The sequence below is a fragment of the Coregonus clupeaformis genome, chromosome 36 (genome assembly GCF_020615455.1).
Source record: "Coregonus clupeaformis isolate EN_2021a chromosome 36, ASM2061545v1, whole genome shotgun sequence".
NCBI classification, from domain to species: domain Eukaryota; kingdom Metazoa; phylum Chordata; class Actinopteri; order Salmoniformes; family Salmonidae; genus Coregonus; species Coregonus clupeaformis.
Window position 1 is genome coordinate 2,058,228 of NC_059227.1, and position 20,076 is coordinate 2,078,303.

The following is a 20,076-nucleotide window of genomic DNA, read 5'->3' on the forward strand; positions in this document are numbered from 1 at the left end:
CCCACTTCAATTTGCTTACCGCCCCAATAGATCCACAGACGATGCAATCGCCATTGCACTGCACACTGCCCTATCCCATCTGGACAAGAGGAATACCTATGTAAGAATGCTGTTCATTGACTATAGCTCAGCATTCAACACCATAGTACCCTCCAAGCTCATCATTAAGCTTGGAGCCCTTGGTCTGAACCCCACCCTGTGCAACTGGGCCCTGGACTTGCTGACGGGCCGCCCCCAGGGGGTGAAGGTAGCAAACAACACCTCCACTTTGCATATCCTCAACACAGGGGCCCCACAAGGGTGCGTGCTCAGCTCCCTCCTGTACTCCCTGTTCACCCATGACTGCGTGGCCACGCACGCCTCCAACTCAATTATCAAGTTTGCAGACGACACAACAGTAGTAGGCCTGATTACCAACAATGACGAAGTGGAGAAGGTGAAAAGCTTCAAGTTCCTCGGCGTACACATCACTGACAATCTGAAATGGTCCACCCACACAGACAGTGTGGTGAAGAAGGCGCAACAGTGGCTCTTCAACCTCAGGAGCCTGAAGAAATGTGGCTTGGCACCTAAAACCCTCACAAACCTTTACAGATGCACAATTGTGAGCATCCTGTCGAGCTGTATCACGTCCTGGTACGGCAACTGCACCGCCCACAACCGCAGGGCTCTCCAGAGGGTGGTGAGGTCTGCCCATTGCATCACCGGGGGCAAACTACCTGCCCTCCAGGACACCTACAGCACCCGATGTCACAGGAAGGCCAAAAAGATCATCAAGGACAACAACCACCAGAGCCACTGCCTGTTCACCCCGCTATCATCCAGAAGGCGAGGTCAGTACAGGTACATCAAAGCTGGGACCGAGAGACTGAAAATGATGCGATTCGCCACCTGGTTATCAGAAGGGGGAAAGGAGAAGATTAGTTGTGTATCGTCAGCGTAGCAATGATAGGAGAGGCCATGTGAGGATATGACAGAGCCAAGTGACTTGGTGTACAGCGAGAATAGGAGAGGGCCTAGAACTGAGCCCTGGGGGACACCTGTGGTGAGAGCACGTGGTGCGGAGACAGCTTCTCGCCACGCCACTTGGTAGGAGCGACCGGTCAGGTAGGACGCAATCCAAGAGTGAGCCGCGCCGGAGATGCCCAGCTCGGAGAGGGTGGAGAGGAGGATCTGATGGTTCACAGTATCAAAGGCAGCAGACAGGTCTAGAAGGACAAGAGCAGAGGAGAGAGAGTTAGAGAGAGAGTTAGCTTTAGCAGTGCGGAGAGCCTCTGTGACACAGAGAAGAGCAGTGTCAGTTGAATGACCAGTCTTGAAACCTGACTGGTTTGGATCAAGAAGGTCATTCTGAGAGAGATAGCAAGAGAGTTGGCTAAAGACGGCACGCTCAATAGTTTTGGAGAGAAAGGAAAGAAGGGATACTGGTCTGTAGTTGTTGACATCAGAGGGATCGAGTGTTGGTTTTTTGAGAAGGGGTGCAACTCTCGCTCTCTTGAAGACGGAAAGGACATAGCCAGCGGTCAAGGATGAGTTGATCAGCGAGTTGAGGTAAGGGAGAAGGTCACCGGAGATGGTCTGGAGAAGAGAGGAGGGGATAGGGTCAAGCGGGCAGGTTGTTGGGCGGCCTGCAGTCACAAGTCGCAAGATTTTATCTGGAGAGAGAGGGGAGAAAGAAGTCAAAGCATAGGGTAGGGCAGTGTGAGCAGGACCAGCAGTGTCATTTGACTTAACAAACGAGGATCAGATGTCGTCAATCTTCTTTTCAAAATGGTTGACGAAGTCATCCACAGAGAGGGAGGAGGGGGGGGGGGGGTGGATTCAGCAGGGAGGAGAATGTGGCAAAGAGCTTCCTAGGGTTAGAGGCGGATGCTTGGAATTTAGAGTGGTAGAAAGTGGCATTAGCAGCAGAAACAGATGAAGAAAATGTAGAGAGGAGGGAGTGAAAAGATGCCAGGTCTGCAGGGAGTCTAGTTTTCTTCCATTTCCGCTCAGCTGCCCGGAGCTCTGTTCTGTGAGCTCGCAATGAGTCATCAAGCCACGGAGCTGGAGGGGAGGACCGGGCCGGCCGGGAGGATAGGGGACATAGAGAGTCAAAGGATGCAGAAAGGGAGGAGAGGAGGGTTGAGGAGGCATAATCAGGAGATTGGAGGGAGAAGGATTGAGCAGAGGGAAGAGATGATAGGATGGAAGAGGAGAGAGTAGCAGGAGAGAGAGAGCGAAGGTTGCGACGGTGCATTACCATCTGTGTAGGGGCAGAGTGAGTAGTGTTGGAGGAGAGGGAGAGAGAAAAGGATACAAAGTAGTGGTCGGAGACTTGGAGGAGTTGCAGTGAGATTAGTAGAAGAACAGCATCTAGTAAAGATGAGGTCAAGCGTATTGCCTGCCTTGTGAGTAGGGGGGACGGTGAGAGGGTGAGGTCAAAAGAGGAGAGGAGTGGAAAGAAGGAGGCAGAGAGAAATGAGTCAAATGTAGACGTAGGGAGGTTGAAATCCCCCAGAACTGTGAGGGGTGAGCCATCCTCAGGAAAGGAATTTATCAAGGCGTCAAGCTCATTGATGAACTCTCCAAGGGAACCTGGAGGGCGATAGATGACAAGGATATTAAGCTTAAATGGGCTAGTGACTGTGACAGCATGGAATTCAAATGAGGAGATAGACAGATGGGTCAGGGGAAAAATTGAGAATGTCCACTTGGGAGAGATGAGGATTCCTGTGCCACCACCCCGCTGACCAGATGCTCTCGGGGTATGCGAGAACACATGGTCAGACGAGGAGAGAGCAGCAGGAGTAGCAGTGTTTTCAGTGGTAATCCATGTTTCCGTCAGTGCCAAGAAGTCGAGGGACTGGAGGGTAGCATAGGCTGGGATGAAGTCTGCCTTGTTGGCAGCAGAACGGCAGTTCCAGAGGCTGCCTGAGACCTGGAACTCCACGTGGGTCGTGCGTGCAGGGACCACCAGGTTAGAGAGGTAGCAGCCACGCGGTGTGAGGCGTTTGTGTAGCCTGTGCGGAGAGGAGAGAACAGGGATAGGCAGAGGCATAGTTGACAGGCTGCAGCAGATGGCTACAATAATGCAGAGGAGATCGGAATAAAATGAACTAAACATCTGGGAAAGGAGAGAGCGGGGCCTCCCTCACCACAACTCCCAAATATAACTCTCCCAACTTCCACCTCAGAGACTATAATTGTTGTAAACTACAGCGGTTCAATGTTTTCTAGGAATAGACTAACCTAGTTTATTCAGCTAGCTAACTAGGTGCAGTATTATTCCGTGAAAAACGTCCGGGCACCTCGTCATAAGACGCCACAGCCAGCTAGCATGCCGGTCTCCAACAGCAGGGTTTAGCGCCAATACTCAGCCACAACAACCACCAGTGTATCAACACACAAGCAGATCGTTTGTGTCCGTGTCTAACGTTGTGGGTTAGTCCCGACAGCTTGAGCGAGTCCGTCATCAACTTATTCAGCCAGTTAGTTAGCTAGAATAGTTAGCAAACTAGCTAGCCATTGCTTTCAGACAAAGAAGAACCCCTCCTTTCACGGCACGAACACACAGAGAGAGCCAAACTAACGTTAACTAGTCACCCATGTCCCGAATTCCTTGAGCGACTCGGGCTATCAATATGTAAAAAACAAAACATAAGTGTAGGTTATGACTTACCCTTAGCAGCTACTGTTAGCTAGCCAAGTGCAAAGCTAGCCACTGAATTGACTCAGCCAGTTCGCGTCTGTTCGCTCGGTCGTTCCAGCTATTGTTTACAAGTAGCTACCCAGGTTGCAACAAGCTTGCTAATTTTCAAGCACAGTAGCCACTTGCTACCTAACGTTAACGGTTCAGACAATGAGGTTAGAAAACAGCTGAATGGTAGGCAATTATTGTATGTAATTATTGTAGGCAGCCAGCTGGCGTAATTACAGGCACTCTCAGGCGTGAAACAACTATACCGTTGCTAATAGCTACTCGCCAGCTAGTCCAGGTGGTGAGTTAGCTAGCCAGCTAGCTTCGTGCTACACCCGGCACCGCCGAATACAATACTAACCTACAATAATTACATACAATAACTACCTACAGCAACCCACGATACCTACCTATGTGGTAATGGATGCTAAAGTTAGCCTGCGGTTAGCCTGCGGTAGAGGGTGACTCACTTGTAGCCCAGGCTGTGACACTAGTCACTTTAATAATGTTTACATAGTTTTGCTTTACTCATCTCATATGTATATACTGTATTTTATTCTACTGTATTTTAGTCTATGCCACTCTGACATTGCTCGTCCTAATATTAATATATTTTTTAATTCCATTCTTTTACTTTTAGATTGTGTGTATTATGTGTATTGTTGTGAATTGTTAGATATTACTGCACTGTTGGAGCTATAATCACGAGCATTTTGCTACACCCGCAAAAACATCTGTTAAACATGTGTATGTGACCAATACAATTTTATTTTAATTTATTTGTTCTAGAAATCATAGTCCCCGGGGATTAGTTGTTGTTTTTTATAGCCCCCCGTAAACAAATCTGTACACCAAGATGCAATTAAATGCCTGGTAAATTTACTGTTGAAAAAAATGCCCCTTTATAATAAAGCCATAATAACATTTGCAATGTGGTGTAGACTACAGTTGAGCAGAGGCGTTTTTAGGATTTCCACAGAAGACATTAGCAGATTTTTTTTATATACCACACAAATGAATAAGTGGCTAATTTGACACTGACAAACTGAGATCAATCTGGTCTTAAATTCAAACAAACAATAGCCCAGGCCAATGAAGCGAAACACAGATTGTACAATATTAGGAGGCTACATATATACAGTGCCTTCGGAAAGTATTTCCACATCTTGGTAGGTTACAGGCTTATTAAAAAAAAAAAAAAAAAAAAAAAAGAAATATCACATTTCCACAAGTATTCAGAACCTTTACTCAGTACTTTGTTGAAGCACCATTGGCAGCGATTACAGCCTTGAGTCTTCTTGGGTATGACGCTACAAGCTTCTCCCATTCTTCTCTGCAGATCCTCTCAAGCTCTGTCAGGTTGGATGGGGAGCGATGCTGCACGGCTATTTTCAGGTCTCTCCGGAGATGTTTGATCGGGTTCAAGTACGGCCTCTGACTCGGCCACTCAAGGACATTCAGAGACTTGTCCCGAAGCCACTCCTGCATTGTCTTGGCTGTGTGCTTAGGTTTGTTTTCCTGTTGGACGGTGAACCGTCGCCATAGTCTGAGGTCCTGAGCGCTCTGGAGAAGGTTTTCATCAAGGAACTCTGTACTTTGCTCCGTTCATCTTTGCCTCGATCCTGACTAGTCTCCCAGTCTTTGCCGCTGAAAAACATCCCCACAGCATGATGCTGCCACCACCATGCTTCATTGTAGGCATGGTGACATGTTTCCTCCAAAAGTGACGCTTGGCATTCAGGCCAAATAATTAAATATTGGATTCATCAGACCAAATCATCTTGTTTCTCATGGTCTGAGAGTCTTTAGGTGCCTTTTGGCAAACTTCAAGCGGGCTGTCATGAGCCTTTTACTGAGTAGTGGCTTCCGTCTGGCCACACTACCATAAAGGCCTGATTGGTGGAGTGCTGCAGAGATGGTTGTCCTTCTGGAAGGTTCTCCCATCTCCACAGAGGAACTCTAGAGCTCTGTCAGAGTGACCATCTGGTTCTTGGTCACCTCCCTGACCAAGGCCCTTCTCCCCCGATTGCTCAGTTTGGCCGGCCGGACAGCTCTAGGAAGAGTCTAGGTGGTTCCAAACTTCTTCCATTTAAGAATGATGGAGGCCACTGTGTTATTGGGGACCTTCAATACTTCATAAATGTTTTGGTACCCTTCCCTAGATCTGTAAAAAAATTTACATTTACATTTTAGTCATTTAGCAGACGCTCTTATCAGGAGCGACTTACAGTTAGTGAGTTCATACATTTTTCATACTGGCCCCCCGTGGGAATCGAACCCACAACCCTGGCGTTGCAAGCACAATGCTCTACCAACTGAGCTACAGGAGGCCCTGTACCTCGACACAATCCTGTCTCAGAGCTCTACGGACAATTCATTCGACCTCATTGCTTGGTTTTTGCTCTGACATGCATTGCCAACTGTGGGACCTTATATAGACAGGTGTGTGCCTTTCTAAATCATGTCCAATCAATTGAATATACCACAGGTGGACTCCAATCAAGTTGTAGAAACATTTCAAGGATGATCAATGGAAGCAGGATGCACCTGAGCTCAATTTCGAGTCTTATAGCAAAGGGTCTGAATACTTATGTATTCAGATTCATTAAATAGTACCCACAAAACACCAGTCTCAACGTTAACAGTGAAGAGGCGACTTCGGGATGCTGACCTTCTAGGCAGAGTTGCAAAGAAAAAGCCATATCTCAGACTGCCCATCTTAAACCTTTATTTTTATTGGCCAGTCTTTTTCTTTGCAACTCTGCCGAGAAAGTCAGCATCCCGGAGTCGCCTCTTCACTGTTGACGTTGAGACTGGTGTTTTGCGGGTACTATTTAATGAAGCTGCCAGTTGAGGACCTGTGAGGCGTCTGTTTCTCAAACTAGACACTCTAATGTATTTGTCCTCTTGCTCAGTTGTGCACCGGGGCCTCCCACTCCTTTTTCAATTCTGGTTAGAGCCAGTTTGCGCTGTTCTGTGAAGGGAGTAGTACACAGTGTTGTACGAGATCTTCAGTTTCTTGGCAATTTCTCGCATGGAATAGCCTTCATTTCTCAGAACAAGAAAAGACTGACGAGTTTCAGAAGAAAGTTATTTGTTTCTGGCCATTTTGAGCCTGTAATTGAACCCACAATTGCTGATGCACCAGATACTCAACTAGTCTCAAAAAGGCCAGTTTTATTGCTTCTTTAATCAGCACAACAGTTTTCAGCTGTGCTAACATAATTGCAAAAGGGTTTTCCAATGATCAATTAGCCTTTTAAATTGATAAACTTGGATTAGCAAACACAACGTGCCATTGGAACACAGAACTGATGGTTGCTGATAATGGGCCTCTGTACGCCTATGTAGATATTCCATAAAAAATCAGCCGTTTCCAGCTACAATAGCCATTTACAACATTAACAATGTCTACACTGTACTTCTGATCAATTTGATGTTATTTTAATGGACAACAAACGTGATTTTCTTTCTTAAACAAGGACATTTCTAAGTGACCCCAAACTTTTGAACGGTTGTGTACGTTTGGTGATGTAGTGTAGCTAGCTCAGGCAGTAGGAAGCTCTCTCATCCATTTATATGCAGATGATACAGTCTTATACTCAGCTGACCCCTTCCAGGATTTTGTGTTAAATGTGCTACAACAAACTTTCTTATTCTCCAACAAGCTTTTTTTGCCCTTAACCTTGTTTCGACCACCTCCAAAACAAAGGTCATGTGGTTCCAAAATAAAGGTAGTAATCACCGGTGTGATTACTACCTCTGAGGGTTTACAGCTTGAGGTAGTCACCTCATACAAGTACTTGGGAGCATGGTAGACGGTACACTGTCCTTCTCTCAGCACATATCCAAGCTGCAGGCTAAGGTTAAATCTAGACTTGGTTTCCTCTATCGTAATCGCTCCTTTCACCCCAGCTGCCAAACTCACCCTGATTCAGATGACCATCCTAGATTACAGAGACGTCATTTATAGATCAGCAGGTAAGTGTGCTCTCAAGCGGCTATGTTCTTTACCATTTGGCCATCAGATTTGCCACCAATGCTCCTTATAGGACAAATCACTGCACTCTATACTCCTCTATAAACTGGCCATCTCTGTATACTGTCATGACTCTCTCCTTGGTGCCAGATCAGCTTGGCAAATGGCTGACAGATAGCTAGACCCCAACTTGAGTTGGGCCGGTTTTATGACTTAACAGCCGGTCATAAATAGTTTACAGAAAATGACTCCTTTTGGTCTCTAGTATGGGAAGAAAGAAATCTCTTTATTACAGAGACTCTTGCTGCCTAAAAACTCTAACGTCTAAAGATTGGACATTGGAACATTATTCCTGACCACCAAATGTTTGGAATGGTCAGTGGGGATCTAAAGAATAATCATGTCATATGTCAGGATGGTATCAATAAATAACTGTACATATTCTGTCTATCAAGTTTACATCTAAATGTTGAATAAAATATATAATTAAGTATGAGAGTTTTTTGGTGAAAATAGCAATGTGATTTTAGTCTTCTAATGAGATAATAGTTTTTCATATAAACTACGCACAGTGACTAGCCAAGCCCCGAGTGACATCAGAGATTGTGTCATCACGATGGAACACCCCTTGTACCCAGAGGGCATAAAAAGCCTTGAAAAATGAATCAACCTTTAGACCAGGAAGTGTGGAGCAGTGGCTAAATGGCTTAAAATGGTTAGACCAGAAAGACCAGCCGACGTGCAGCGGGAGCTGAACGTTACAAATGGTTGACACTCTACAGACCAGAAAACGTGAGATGGTAGTCCATACGTTTGAAATGGAGAAACTCTGAAATGTTCAATCTCTATACGAGAAGAAGACCACGCACTAGACCTTATCATATAAGTCTGCAGCTGATCAAGGTATATTTCTTCATGTGTCCGTGCGTTCTGGTAAACATTGTAAAAAAATAACGCAGATTAAGGGTGAACTTGAGACGTCATTAGTAAACCCCTGTTCCCTTGTTAAAGGGGACCCTGTTGTGCGTGGAAGTGAGATTCTTGTACAAGTAGGGCTAGCTTTGCACTAGTTGCCACACAAACCATTTTCAGGGTGATCATTTGGATAAGGACTATTAAATTGTTCCAGCCAATGAGACATTTGTAACTTTTCCACATTAACCTCGATACAGCGATGCTTTCAGGTTAATTAACGTTTAATTCCCAGATAGCCTATACAGGTATGATTGATCATTAACCTTGATTTATCAATTAAGTTTGCTTTTGCAAATTCATTCACGTCCAGCTCCCACATTACTGATCCAGTATTAATGGTTCATTAACGCCTATAAATAGATTTAAATCGTTTTTGCAGCTTCCAATGACTCAAAACCCAAACTTTGAAAAAAAAAAAAAATATATATATATATATATAATGTGCAAGCTATCAGATGGGATGGTCCCCATTACCCCGCTAATTAGTGAACCCTCACCCATAAAAGGATTGACCGCTGACCTCAGCAGCGATACAAACTCTGACTATGCCATTAGTGGAAAAAAAGCAGAAATTGCGACAAACACTCTCCAACATCAACCATTGGGCACATGCCTTGTAAAGGTTCTCTCCAGTTTAGCCCTGATGTATGGCCATCAGAGATTGGCATCTCTCCAGTACCTCAGTGCTCAGCAGAATCACGAGCAAGAAATGGTTGATATGAAGGGACAGGTGAAAAGGAACGGGAAACTAATGACAAAAGCAGATAAGGAAAACATTCTTCTAGCTGAGGAAAGGGTTTGAAAACTGAACAATTAAAAGTAATTGCAAAAACATATGATGATGAACGAGCATAAACTCTTCAACAAAATCGTCTTCTACAGGAACAACTCGATTTAGCCAAAACTAAATACGACGAGGTCCACACTAAATTAGATAAATCTGACAAGTTATCTACAAACAGGAGCGTGCAACTTCATAACATGCATGCAGTTTTGATGAACGTTACTCAAAGCAATAATGTTCTAGTCCAAATGCTGCAGACCAAAGACGATCAGTTAATGAACACAATGATGGATGACAAATCAGCAGAACTCATTGAAGTCGCTGACCAAATGAATGATGAGAGAACCCAGGTGATGAAGATGGAAATATTGATTTCGAAGCAAGTGGAGGAAATCTCATCACTGAATCTCTTGCTCTGTACTCAAGACCTGCAAACCATGACAGATAAGTGTGAGGCCGAACGGAGCAAGTGCGACACTCACCTGTCTAAAATATGTACTCTAAGCGCTCAAGTGGACTCTGCTATGCAGCAGAATACCACCCTTAGGTACCATCTGGAGGAATTCCAGAACAGTCACGCGCTACAGCGTGACTACACAGTCAAGCAACCAAACTCGCAACCGGAGCACGGTACACAAAGGACTGAAGACGACAGAAGGTTTCAGACGTTGCCTCTCTCAGGTGTCCCTCAGTCTTCTCCTCTTGGCCATTCGGCACAGAGTAATATGGCGCCTCCTCGCCAACAAAGCCAAAGCTTGGTTTCTAACTCTTGGCCTTTCGGCCCACAATTCCCCACAGGATGAAGCCAACCCTCTCCACGCACTTGGCACGGAACGCCTTGACAAACTCGTCAAAAACTTGCGCACCTTTGACCCCATTCCAGGTAAGCTAAAAGACACAGATGTTCCTAGCAGACATCGAGGACGCCTTGGATGGCAACCCGAAAGCTACGGGTTCTGACAGGCTTTACCTGTTAAAGCGAACGTCGAATAGACACGTGACAAGGTTCATTTGTCTAGAACAGCAACATGTGCAAAACGACTACGCTAAACTTCCCACCGCTTTGAAAATAGAATTCAGTGGTTCTGCGACTCGTAAGCACGACAGCTCACTGGCTAACACTCTCAAACAAGCTCGGAATGAACACCCACAAGCTTACTATCATAGGCTTCGTTCAGCTTACTTTGGCCTACTCACTGAAACAGGAATGGAAGACCTATTACCATTCAAACAAATGTTTCTGTCGAACATGTATCCCACCTTCATTACCTACTTGGGTCCTACAGCCGACGTTGGTTTGCCAATCTCAGATCTCAGAGAGCTTGCGAGCACAGATTTTGAGGCATCAAACGTGCACAACGCTAAGAGCCCTGTAATCTCGGGTTTGAAGATTGAACAGGAGCACTCACTCCAGTTAGCGGGTGCGTTATCAGGTATTAAAGCATTGAGTGATGACACACGACAACGGTTTCTACCACGAAACCAGGATACCAATACCCGCCATGGTCAAAATAACTGTAAAGTACGCCGCCAGCGAAACGACTACCGCTACAATGAACCTGATCGCTACGTTCCTGCACCCAACCCACACAAAGTGTCAGGGCACAAGGGTAACAAGGGTAACAAAGGGTTCAATGACAATCAAAACGTAAACAGATTCTCTCTAGAAGTTCTGCTAAGAGAAATACAGAAGCGCAAACATTTTGAGAAAGGGGAAAAAGATAAGTCACAATGACTAGACGTGGATTTGTCGGACAACAGGTCTGCCAAAATTTACACCTTTTGCGAGGATTTAAACGATCAACATACTCCCGCTCGATCTAGAAACAAGCCCACAGGCTTTGTCTATAGACTCTGAAACAAATGTTGCGAAGCAAAAGGTCAAAAAGATCGCAATAGCCAATTCCACTCAAAACCCGATAAGACTATCTGTTTTTACCATGAACACTAATGACACATCACATCATTGCGAACAAGCACTCCACTTTGTGCGGAATATGACCACAAAATGTGACTCAAACAGCCCATACCTGGAAACAGTCCTGGAGGACTGCTTATCCTGTCATGCGCTAATTGATTCGGGCTCGATAATATCGCTCATCTCTCAAACATTGTTCAATGATCTCAAAAGGGCTTTGAACCCAACTAAATGTTGGTTAAAAACGGAACGATGCAATATTAAACTTTGAGGTGTCACTCAGACTACCTCGCCTCTCACATTGAGACTCCTGCTGAAACTACACTTCCAAGACGTATCACTTGTTCACCCTATGTATGTTACCAGCCTTGAAAGTCAACCCCTGCTACTCGGAGCAGACTTGAAGGATCGTTTGATCCCACTGATGGATTGGAAAACCAACCAAGTATGGTCACAGGTAACCATGCCGTCTCCACTGACCACACTGTCTTCTCCGAACGTTAACTGCAACACAGTAATCCACAAGGGGTATCTATCGAAAGAACCCAATGGGAAAAATACATGTCGACACCTCTTGGTGCAGAATATTACCCAAGGAGATATTACGATATCTCGTCACATTCAATCAGCAAACCTGATTGACCATTCTTTCCATGATTCCGAGCCAGCAGTCTCTGTGAGTGAGCAACTTCCCTCCTCCTTGGAGTCATGCGATACTGTAGCTGAGATGAACTTCCCTTGTCCTTCTGACACTTGCGCAAGCACTGCGGCCGTCTCAGGAATAAAAGCATCGACGTGCAGAGTGTACTCCCACTGGTGAAACGCTGTGCCATATCGCAGAAAGATATTCTCGTCACAGTTCGCAGGTACTGGAACGGTTGCCACACGCGGACGCTGTCGTGACTGACATGCCACAACAGCCACTGAGCGTTTTCAAGCACAAACACCAGGAGATTTGGTTGAAAGGTTACAGCCAATCTAACACCACGGATGCTGGCGAATTGTTCAAAGGGTTCAACCTTTTCATTTGTGCCTCGAACACCAACACCAACCGCTGGTGGGGGGGTCCCGAGACACAATGGGGGAATACTAGCCCAGACCCATGATGAGCCTCATCGAGGCCGGTGGGGGGTCGAGACTACATGCAACACTGTACGAGGCTGCCAGAGCAGGAAACAAATCTAGTTGTAAACTTCTCCATGAGAACAGAGAGGAGCGGACAAGCCCCTCGACGGGGATAACACATCTGAGATATCACTGAGATGTACCACACTGGTCGTAAAAGAAGTCCAGTGGACTTTGCACCTCCAAAACAAATGGCAACAATAATCATTCCTTGCCATGTGTAGTTTCAGCTACAATGCAACTAGTAAAATGCTCTAATCATGTATTCCGGTAGAATAACATTTCAGAATATATCGGTAGGATAGCTGGTCCCCTTGAGTACAAGTACGAATGCCAGCAACAGTCAGTTCAGCCACACTCAGTAAGAAGGTCGAATTGTCCTTGATAACAGCGACAGAGGAGTTAGTAGTCACTCAGATTGCAACACATGGAAGGGAATCTCCCAAAACACTCTTCTGATGATTAACACACATGCCACAAATAAATAGAACCCTCCATTCAGGAGGAAAGTTATTAGAAGTCATGAACCACGATCACACCGCGTACGACTGGTTCAGTGCTTATAGAGTACTTCCGTCGTGAGGTTAGCTCCTCCATGGATAACATAGCTATGAAATAGACTCCTTCATAACTATCGCCACTACAATGGTGTAAGATACCTTAACTTGTAGTAAAACCACTGCAGGTCCCCTTGGCATATAGCTTGAGGTCGGCACCGATTCTTACTGACCTCGAGTTATTGACATGGAAATTATCTGATGACATCAGACTCATTCTGAACAGGTTGCAGACTACCAGGATACCTGGTTTTCTTTCCGTTGGCATGAGCGCTTGTGTAAGCATAAATGCACATGTACAACGGAACATTTAATGAGGATTTATACTATGATCACTTAAGGGTACGAGAACAAAACCCAGCCTTGGTAAAGTTGAAAATGTACCCTGAGGCCTTTGACTCTACAGCTACAGTACTCACCAGTTCCTCCCCAGAAGTCCATAGGTCATCCCTGTAGACTGTCCAAAGCTGGTGCCTTACAGCTGTAGACTTATCATGTACAGTGGGGGAAAAAAGTATTTAGTCAGCCAACAATTGTGCAAGTTCTCCCACTTAAAAAGATGAGAGAGGCCTGTATTTTTCGTCAACTTTGACAGACAAAATGAGGAAAAAAAATCCAGAAAATCACATTGTAGGATTTTTTATGAATTTATTTGCAAATTATGGTGGAAAATAAGTATTTGGTCAATAACAAAAGTTTCTCAATACTTTGTTATATACCCTTTGTTGGTAATGACACAGGTCAAATGTTTTCTGTAAGTCTTCACAAGGTTTTCACACACTGTTGCTGGTATTTTGGCCCATTCCTCCATGCAGATCTCCTCTAGAGCAGTGATGTTTTGGTGCTGTCGCTGGGCAACACGGACTTTCAACTCCCTCCAAAGATTTTCTATGGGGTTGAGATCTGGAGACTGGCTAGGCCACTCCAGGACCTTGAAATGCTTCTTACGAAGCCACTCCTTCATTGCCCGGGCGGTGTGTTTGGGATCATTGTCATGCTGAAAGACCCAGCCACGTTTCATCTTCAATGCCCTTGCTGATGGAAGGAGGTTTTCACTCAAAATCTCACGATACATGGCCCCATTCATTCTTTCCTTTACACGGATCAGTCGTCCTGGTCCCTTTGCAGAAAAACAGCCCCAAAGCATGATGTTTCCTCCCCCATGCTTCACAGTATGTATGGTGTTCTTTGGATGCAACTCAGCATTCTTTGTCCTCCAAACACGACGAGTTGAGTTTTTACCAAAAAGTTCTATTTTGGTTTCATCTGACCATATGACATTCTCCCAATCCTCTTCTGGATCATCCAAATGCATTCTAGCAAACTTCAGACGGGCCTGGACATGTACTGGCTTAAGCAGGGGGACACGTCTGTCACTGCAGGATTTGAGTCCCTGGCGGCGTAGTGTGTTACTGATGGTAGGCTTTGTAACTTTGGTCCCAGCTCTCTGCAGGTCATTCACTAGGTCCCCCCGTGTGGTTCTGGGATTTTTGCTCACCGTTCTTGTGATCATTTTGACCCCACAGGGTGAGATCATGCGTGGAGCCCCAGATCGAGGGAGATTATCAGTGGTCTTGTATGTCTTCCATTTCCTAATAATTGCTCCCACAGTTGATTTCTTCAAACCAAGCTGCTTACCTGTTGCAGATTCAGTCTTCCCAGCCTGGTGCAGGTCTACAATTTTGTTTCTGGTGTCCTTTGACAGCTCTTTGGTCTTGGCCATAGTGGAGTTTGGAGTGTGACTGTTTGAGGTTGTGGACAGGTGTCTTTTATACTGAAAACAAGTTCAAACAGGTGCCATTAATACAGGTAACGAGTGGAGGACAGAGGAGCCTCTTAAAGAAGAAGTTACAGGTCTGTGAGAGCCAGAAATCTTGCTTGTTTGTAGGTGACCAAATACTTATTTTCCACCATAATTTGCAAATAAATTCATTAAAAATCCTACAATGTGATTTTCTGGAGAAAAAAAATCTCAATTTGTCTGGCATAGTTGACGTGTACCTATGATGAAAATTACAGGCCTCTCTCATCTTTTTAAGGTGGAGAACTTGCACAATTGGTGGCTGACTAAATACTTTTTTCCCCCACTGTAGTTATCAACTTAGGATAGTGCCCTAAGCAACACACCGCTAAGTAGGAACGCCCTAGATATGACATCAGACAATGCCATGATAGAGTCGTTTAGCCAAGACTGTGGACGTACATAGAATACAGTCCATTTAAATCAAATCACATTTTATTTGTCACATGCGCCGAATACAACCTTACAGTGAAATGCTTAGATGATTAAGTTGTGGTAACTATTTTGTATATATTTTGTTTATGCTTTTATTCATTTTTGTTTAATTTTCTTTGACACTTAGGAAATGATAGAGCCATAAACAAGTTCCCCATACAACCATTAGTTAGTGCCACAGCGCCGCTCATTTGGGGAAGACATGTAATGATGTATTTCGTGAGTGTTGTGCGTTGTTAACATCTGCCTAAGTTACTGCCTAGATCTACCAGCCTGGACAACCGGGCGACAGGACCACAACGGCGATCCCCAACCTGGACATCCCCTGGCCATTCTTGTGGTGGTCTGCAGCTTGCAGAAACCCTACCAGGGTAAACCACCAGAGGGGGACGGCAACGATGATCCACAACCAGGACATCCCGTGGCCATTTTTATGGTGGGTTGCAACTTGCAGAATCCTTCCAAGGTTGAACCCACCAGAGGGGGGTGAGGATCAAAGGTGCCAGATCAGTTTGGCAAATGGCTGACAGATAGCCAGACCCCCCCCACCCCCACAGGAGAGGAGAAGGGGGAGTTGGGCCGGTTTTATGACTTAACAGCCAGTCATAAATAGTTTACAGAAAATGACTACTTTTGGTCTCTAGTATGGGAAGAAAGAAATCTCTTTGTTACAAAGAGACTCTTGCCGCCTAAAAACTCTAACGTCAAAATATTAGACATTGGAACATTATTCCTGACCACCAAATGTTTGGAATGGTCAGTGGAGATTTAAAGAATAATCATGTCATATTGTTTATTATTTTGTGATGTCATTAAGGATGGTATCAAGAAATAACTGTAACTCGGAAAGTGTACATATTCTATCTATCAAGTTCACATCTAAATGTTGTATAAAATATTTGATTAAGTATGAGAGTATTTTGGTGAAGATAGCAGTGTGATTTTAGTCTTCTAATGAGATAATAGTTTTTCATATAAACTATGCACAGTGACTAGCCACGCCCCGAGTGGCATCAGAGATCATGTCATCACGATGGAACGCCCCTTTTACATAAAAAGTATTGAAAAACAAATCAACCTTTAGACCAGGAAGCGTGGAGCTGTGGCTACATGGCTTAAAATGGTTAGTGTTACAGGAGGGGGTCGCAGTTTCGGAGGGATCCACTAGGTGTCATCCTCCGACAACCTTAGGCACCTCCTCACTCACAGTCTGGACTAATCATCATCCTATTGGTGTCGCCTGGGTCTATCTGTTCACCTGTGTATTTATGCCCTCACTTCCTTGTGTTCCCTTGCTCAGTTTTCTCTGCTAGTTTCTTGATGTCCAGCAGTACTACTCAGTGTCTGATCGGAGACCTATGTACAGGTACTTGAGAAGTGTTCTCCCTGTTTCGTTATTTGTTTCTGTCTTAGGTAGTATTTCGTATTTTGGCTGTCAGCCGTTTTTTTGGAGACTTATTTGCTCCGCCTTTCTTTTATCGTGATAAGTCCGTTATTTTGTATTCTGGCTTCGGGACCACCAGTAAAGATCCTTGTTTCACCATTTCTGCCTACTGCCTACTGTATATCCTGCATCGCACCTGGGTCACACCTCACCCCAACCATTACAGGTTAGGCCAAAAAGACTAGCCGACGTGCAGCGGGAGTCTAGAACTTTGACTAAAGACACGAGGTGGGAAGGACAATCCCTCTCAGGCAACCATTGGCACATCTGAAGTATCTATTCCCACGAACACTCCATTCGAAGACAAGCCGAGTCTCACCGAAGTGGGATAGGACACCCAAACCCTTTTTGAGAAAGTGGTTCAACAGAGAGACGACAATCAAGGACAGCTACGCGTAAATATGCATTGCATTTCTTATCCGAATGAGCGGTGGTTTCCAAATGTAACAACGGTAAGTTGAATCTCTGTCTCTCCCTTTCACTCTCTTTCTATTGACCCCTCCTTCCCCTAACCAAGCAGTCATGCTATTGTTAGTCCAGTCCACTAGGGACCTGTTTTCATTGTATTACGTTAGTAATCAATAACCTATACCGTGTGTGTGTGTGTTTGTATTCTGTGTTATTTAGTTAGTTAATAAATAAATAATTAAGCCAATTTGTGTATTGCTAATTCATCAATAAGGTTAGGGTTCTTGCAGGTTCAAGGATTATGTGACGTTCAGAATGAGACTGATGAGATAATGATTGAATAAGTGACTCTTATTGATATATAATATATATACAGTTGAAGTCGGAAGTTTACATACACCTTAACCAAATACATTTAAACTCAGTTTTTCACAATTCCTGACATTTAATCCTAGTAACAATTCCCTGTTTTAGGTCAGTTAGGATCACCACTTTATTTTAAGAATGTGAAATGTCAGAATAATAGTAGAGAGAATTATTTATTTAAGCTTTTATATATTTCATCACATTCCCAGTGGGTCAGAAGTTTACATACACTCAATTAGTATTTGGTAGAATTGCCTTTAAATTGTTTAACTTGGGTCAAATGTTTCGGGTAGCCTTCCACAAGCTTCCCACAATAGGTTGGGTGAATTTTGGCCCATTCCTCCTGATAGAGCTGGTGTAACTGAGTCAGGTTTTTAGGCCTCCTTGCTCACACACGCTTTTTCAGTTCTGCCCACACATTTTCTATAGGATTGAGGTCAGAGCTTTGTGATGGCCACTCCAATATCTTGACTTTGTTGTCCTTAAGCCATTTTGCCACAACTTTGGAAGTATGCTTGGGGTCATTGTCCATTTGGGAGACCCAAAGTGAAGTGCACCAGTCCCTCCTGCAGCAAAGCAACCCCACAGCATGATGCTGCCACCCCGTGCTTTAAGGATGTGATGGTGTTCTTCGGCTTGCAAGCATCCCCTTTTTCCTCCAAACATAACGATGGTCATTATGGCCAAACAGTTCTATTTTTGTTTCATCAGACCTGAGGACATTTCTCCAAAAAGTACGATCTTTGTCCCCATGTGCAGTTGCAAACCGTAGTCTGGCTTTTTTATGGCGGTTTTGGATCAGTGGCTTCTTCCTTGCTGAGAGGCCGTTCAGGTTATATCGATATAGGACTCGTTTTACTGTGGATATAGATACTTTTGTACCTGTTTCCTCCAGCATCTTCACAAGGTTTTTTGCTGTTGTTCTGGGATTGATTTGCACTTTTCGCACCAAAGTACGTTCATCACTAGGAGACAGAACACGTCTCCTTCCTGAGCGGTATGACGGCTGCGTGGTCCCATGGTGTTTATACTTGCGTACTATTGTTTGTACAGATGAACGTGGTACCTTCAGGTGTTTGGAAATTGCTCCCAAGGATGAACCAGACAATTTTTCTTTCTGAGGTCTTGGTTAATTTCTTTTGATTTTTCAATGATGTCAAGCAAAGAGACACTGAGTTTGAAGGTAGGCCTTGAAATACATCAACAGGTACACCTCCAATTAACTCAAATTATGTCAATTAGCCTATCAGAAGCTTCTAAAGCCATGACATCATTTTCTGGAATTTTCCAAGCTGTTTAAAGGCACAGTCAACTTAGTGTATGTAAACTTCTGACCCACTGGAATTATAAGTGAAATAATCTGTCTGTAAACAATTGTTGGAAAAATTACCTGTGTCATGCACAAAGTAGATGTCCTAACCGACATGCCAAAACTATAGTTTGTTAACAAGAAATGTGTGGAGTGGTTGAAAAATGAGTTTTAATGACTCCAACCAAAGTGTATGTAAACTTCCGACTTCAACTGTATATCTTCTAAGAGTTTAATTCGGGAGATGGTAACTCGTTAAACAACTTCTTCCGTGGTGCCTAATGAGTTAATTGTTACATGGTTAATTTAATTGAGTGGCAATTAAACATAGTTAGTTCATTCAATAAGTAACAGTCTTCACATTAATGTAAGTCACAAAACCAACTGGTTGATGCTTATTTATAAAACCTTCCTAGGCCTCACTCCCCCCTATCTGAGACACCTACTGCAACCCTCATCCATTTACATTTTAGTCATTTAGTAGACGCTCTTATACAGAGCGACTTACAGTAGTGTATACATTTTCATATTTGTTCGTACTAGTCCCCCGTGGGAATCGAACCCACAACCCTGGCGTTGCAAGTGCCATGCTCTACCAACTGAGCCACATATAACGTCCATTCAACACCCATTCTGCCAGTCACATTCTGTTAAATGTCCCCAAAGCGCACACATCCCTGGGTCGCTCCTCTTTTCAGTTCACTGCAGCTAGCGACTGGAACGAGCTGCAAAAAACACTCAAACTAGACCGTTTTATCTCCATTGTTGTCTCTACCTCTTTGCCCTTCTGTGCCTAACAATGTTTGTACAATGTTTGTGCTGCAACAGGTTGTGCTGCTGCCATGTTGTGTTGCTACCGTGTTGTTGTCATGTTGTGTTGCTACCATGCTGTGTTGTCATGTGTTGCTGCCATGTTGCGTTGTTGTCTTAGGTCTCTCTTCATGTAGTGTTGTGGGGTCTCTGTTGTCGTGATGCGTGTTTTGTCCTACATTTACATTTGTTATCCCAGCCCCCGTCCCCGCAGGAGGCCTTTTGACATCATTGTAAATAAGAATTTGTTCTTAATTGACTTGCCTAGTTAAATAAAGGTTAAATAAAATAAAAAGTGTTGCCCATTCACTTGAAGTAAATGTGCCATTGCTAAAGCAACTTGAATTGTCCTAATGGTCCTCTCTTTGTAGCTGTTTTCATTTTTACTGGTCAAACCTCAACTGAACGAGCCATGTAAAACTTTTGATTGTACTCAATCTCTTACACTAGCACCTCTATTGCAGTCTCGATAATTGTTTAATTATA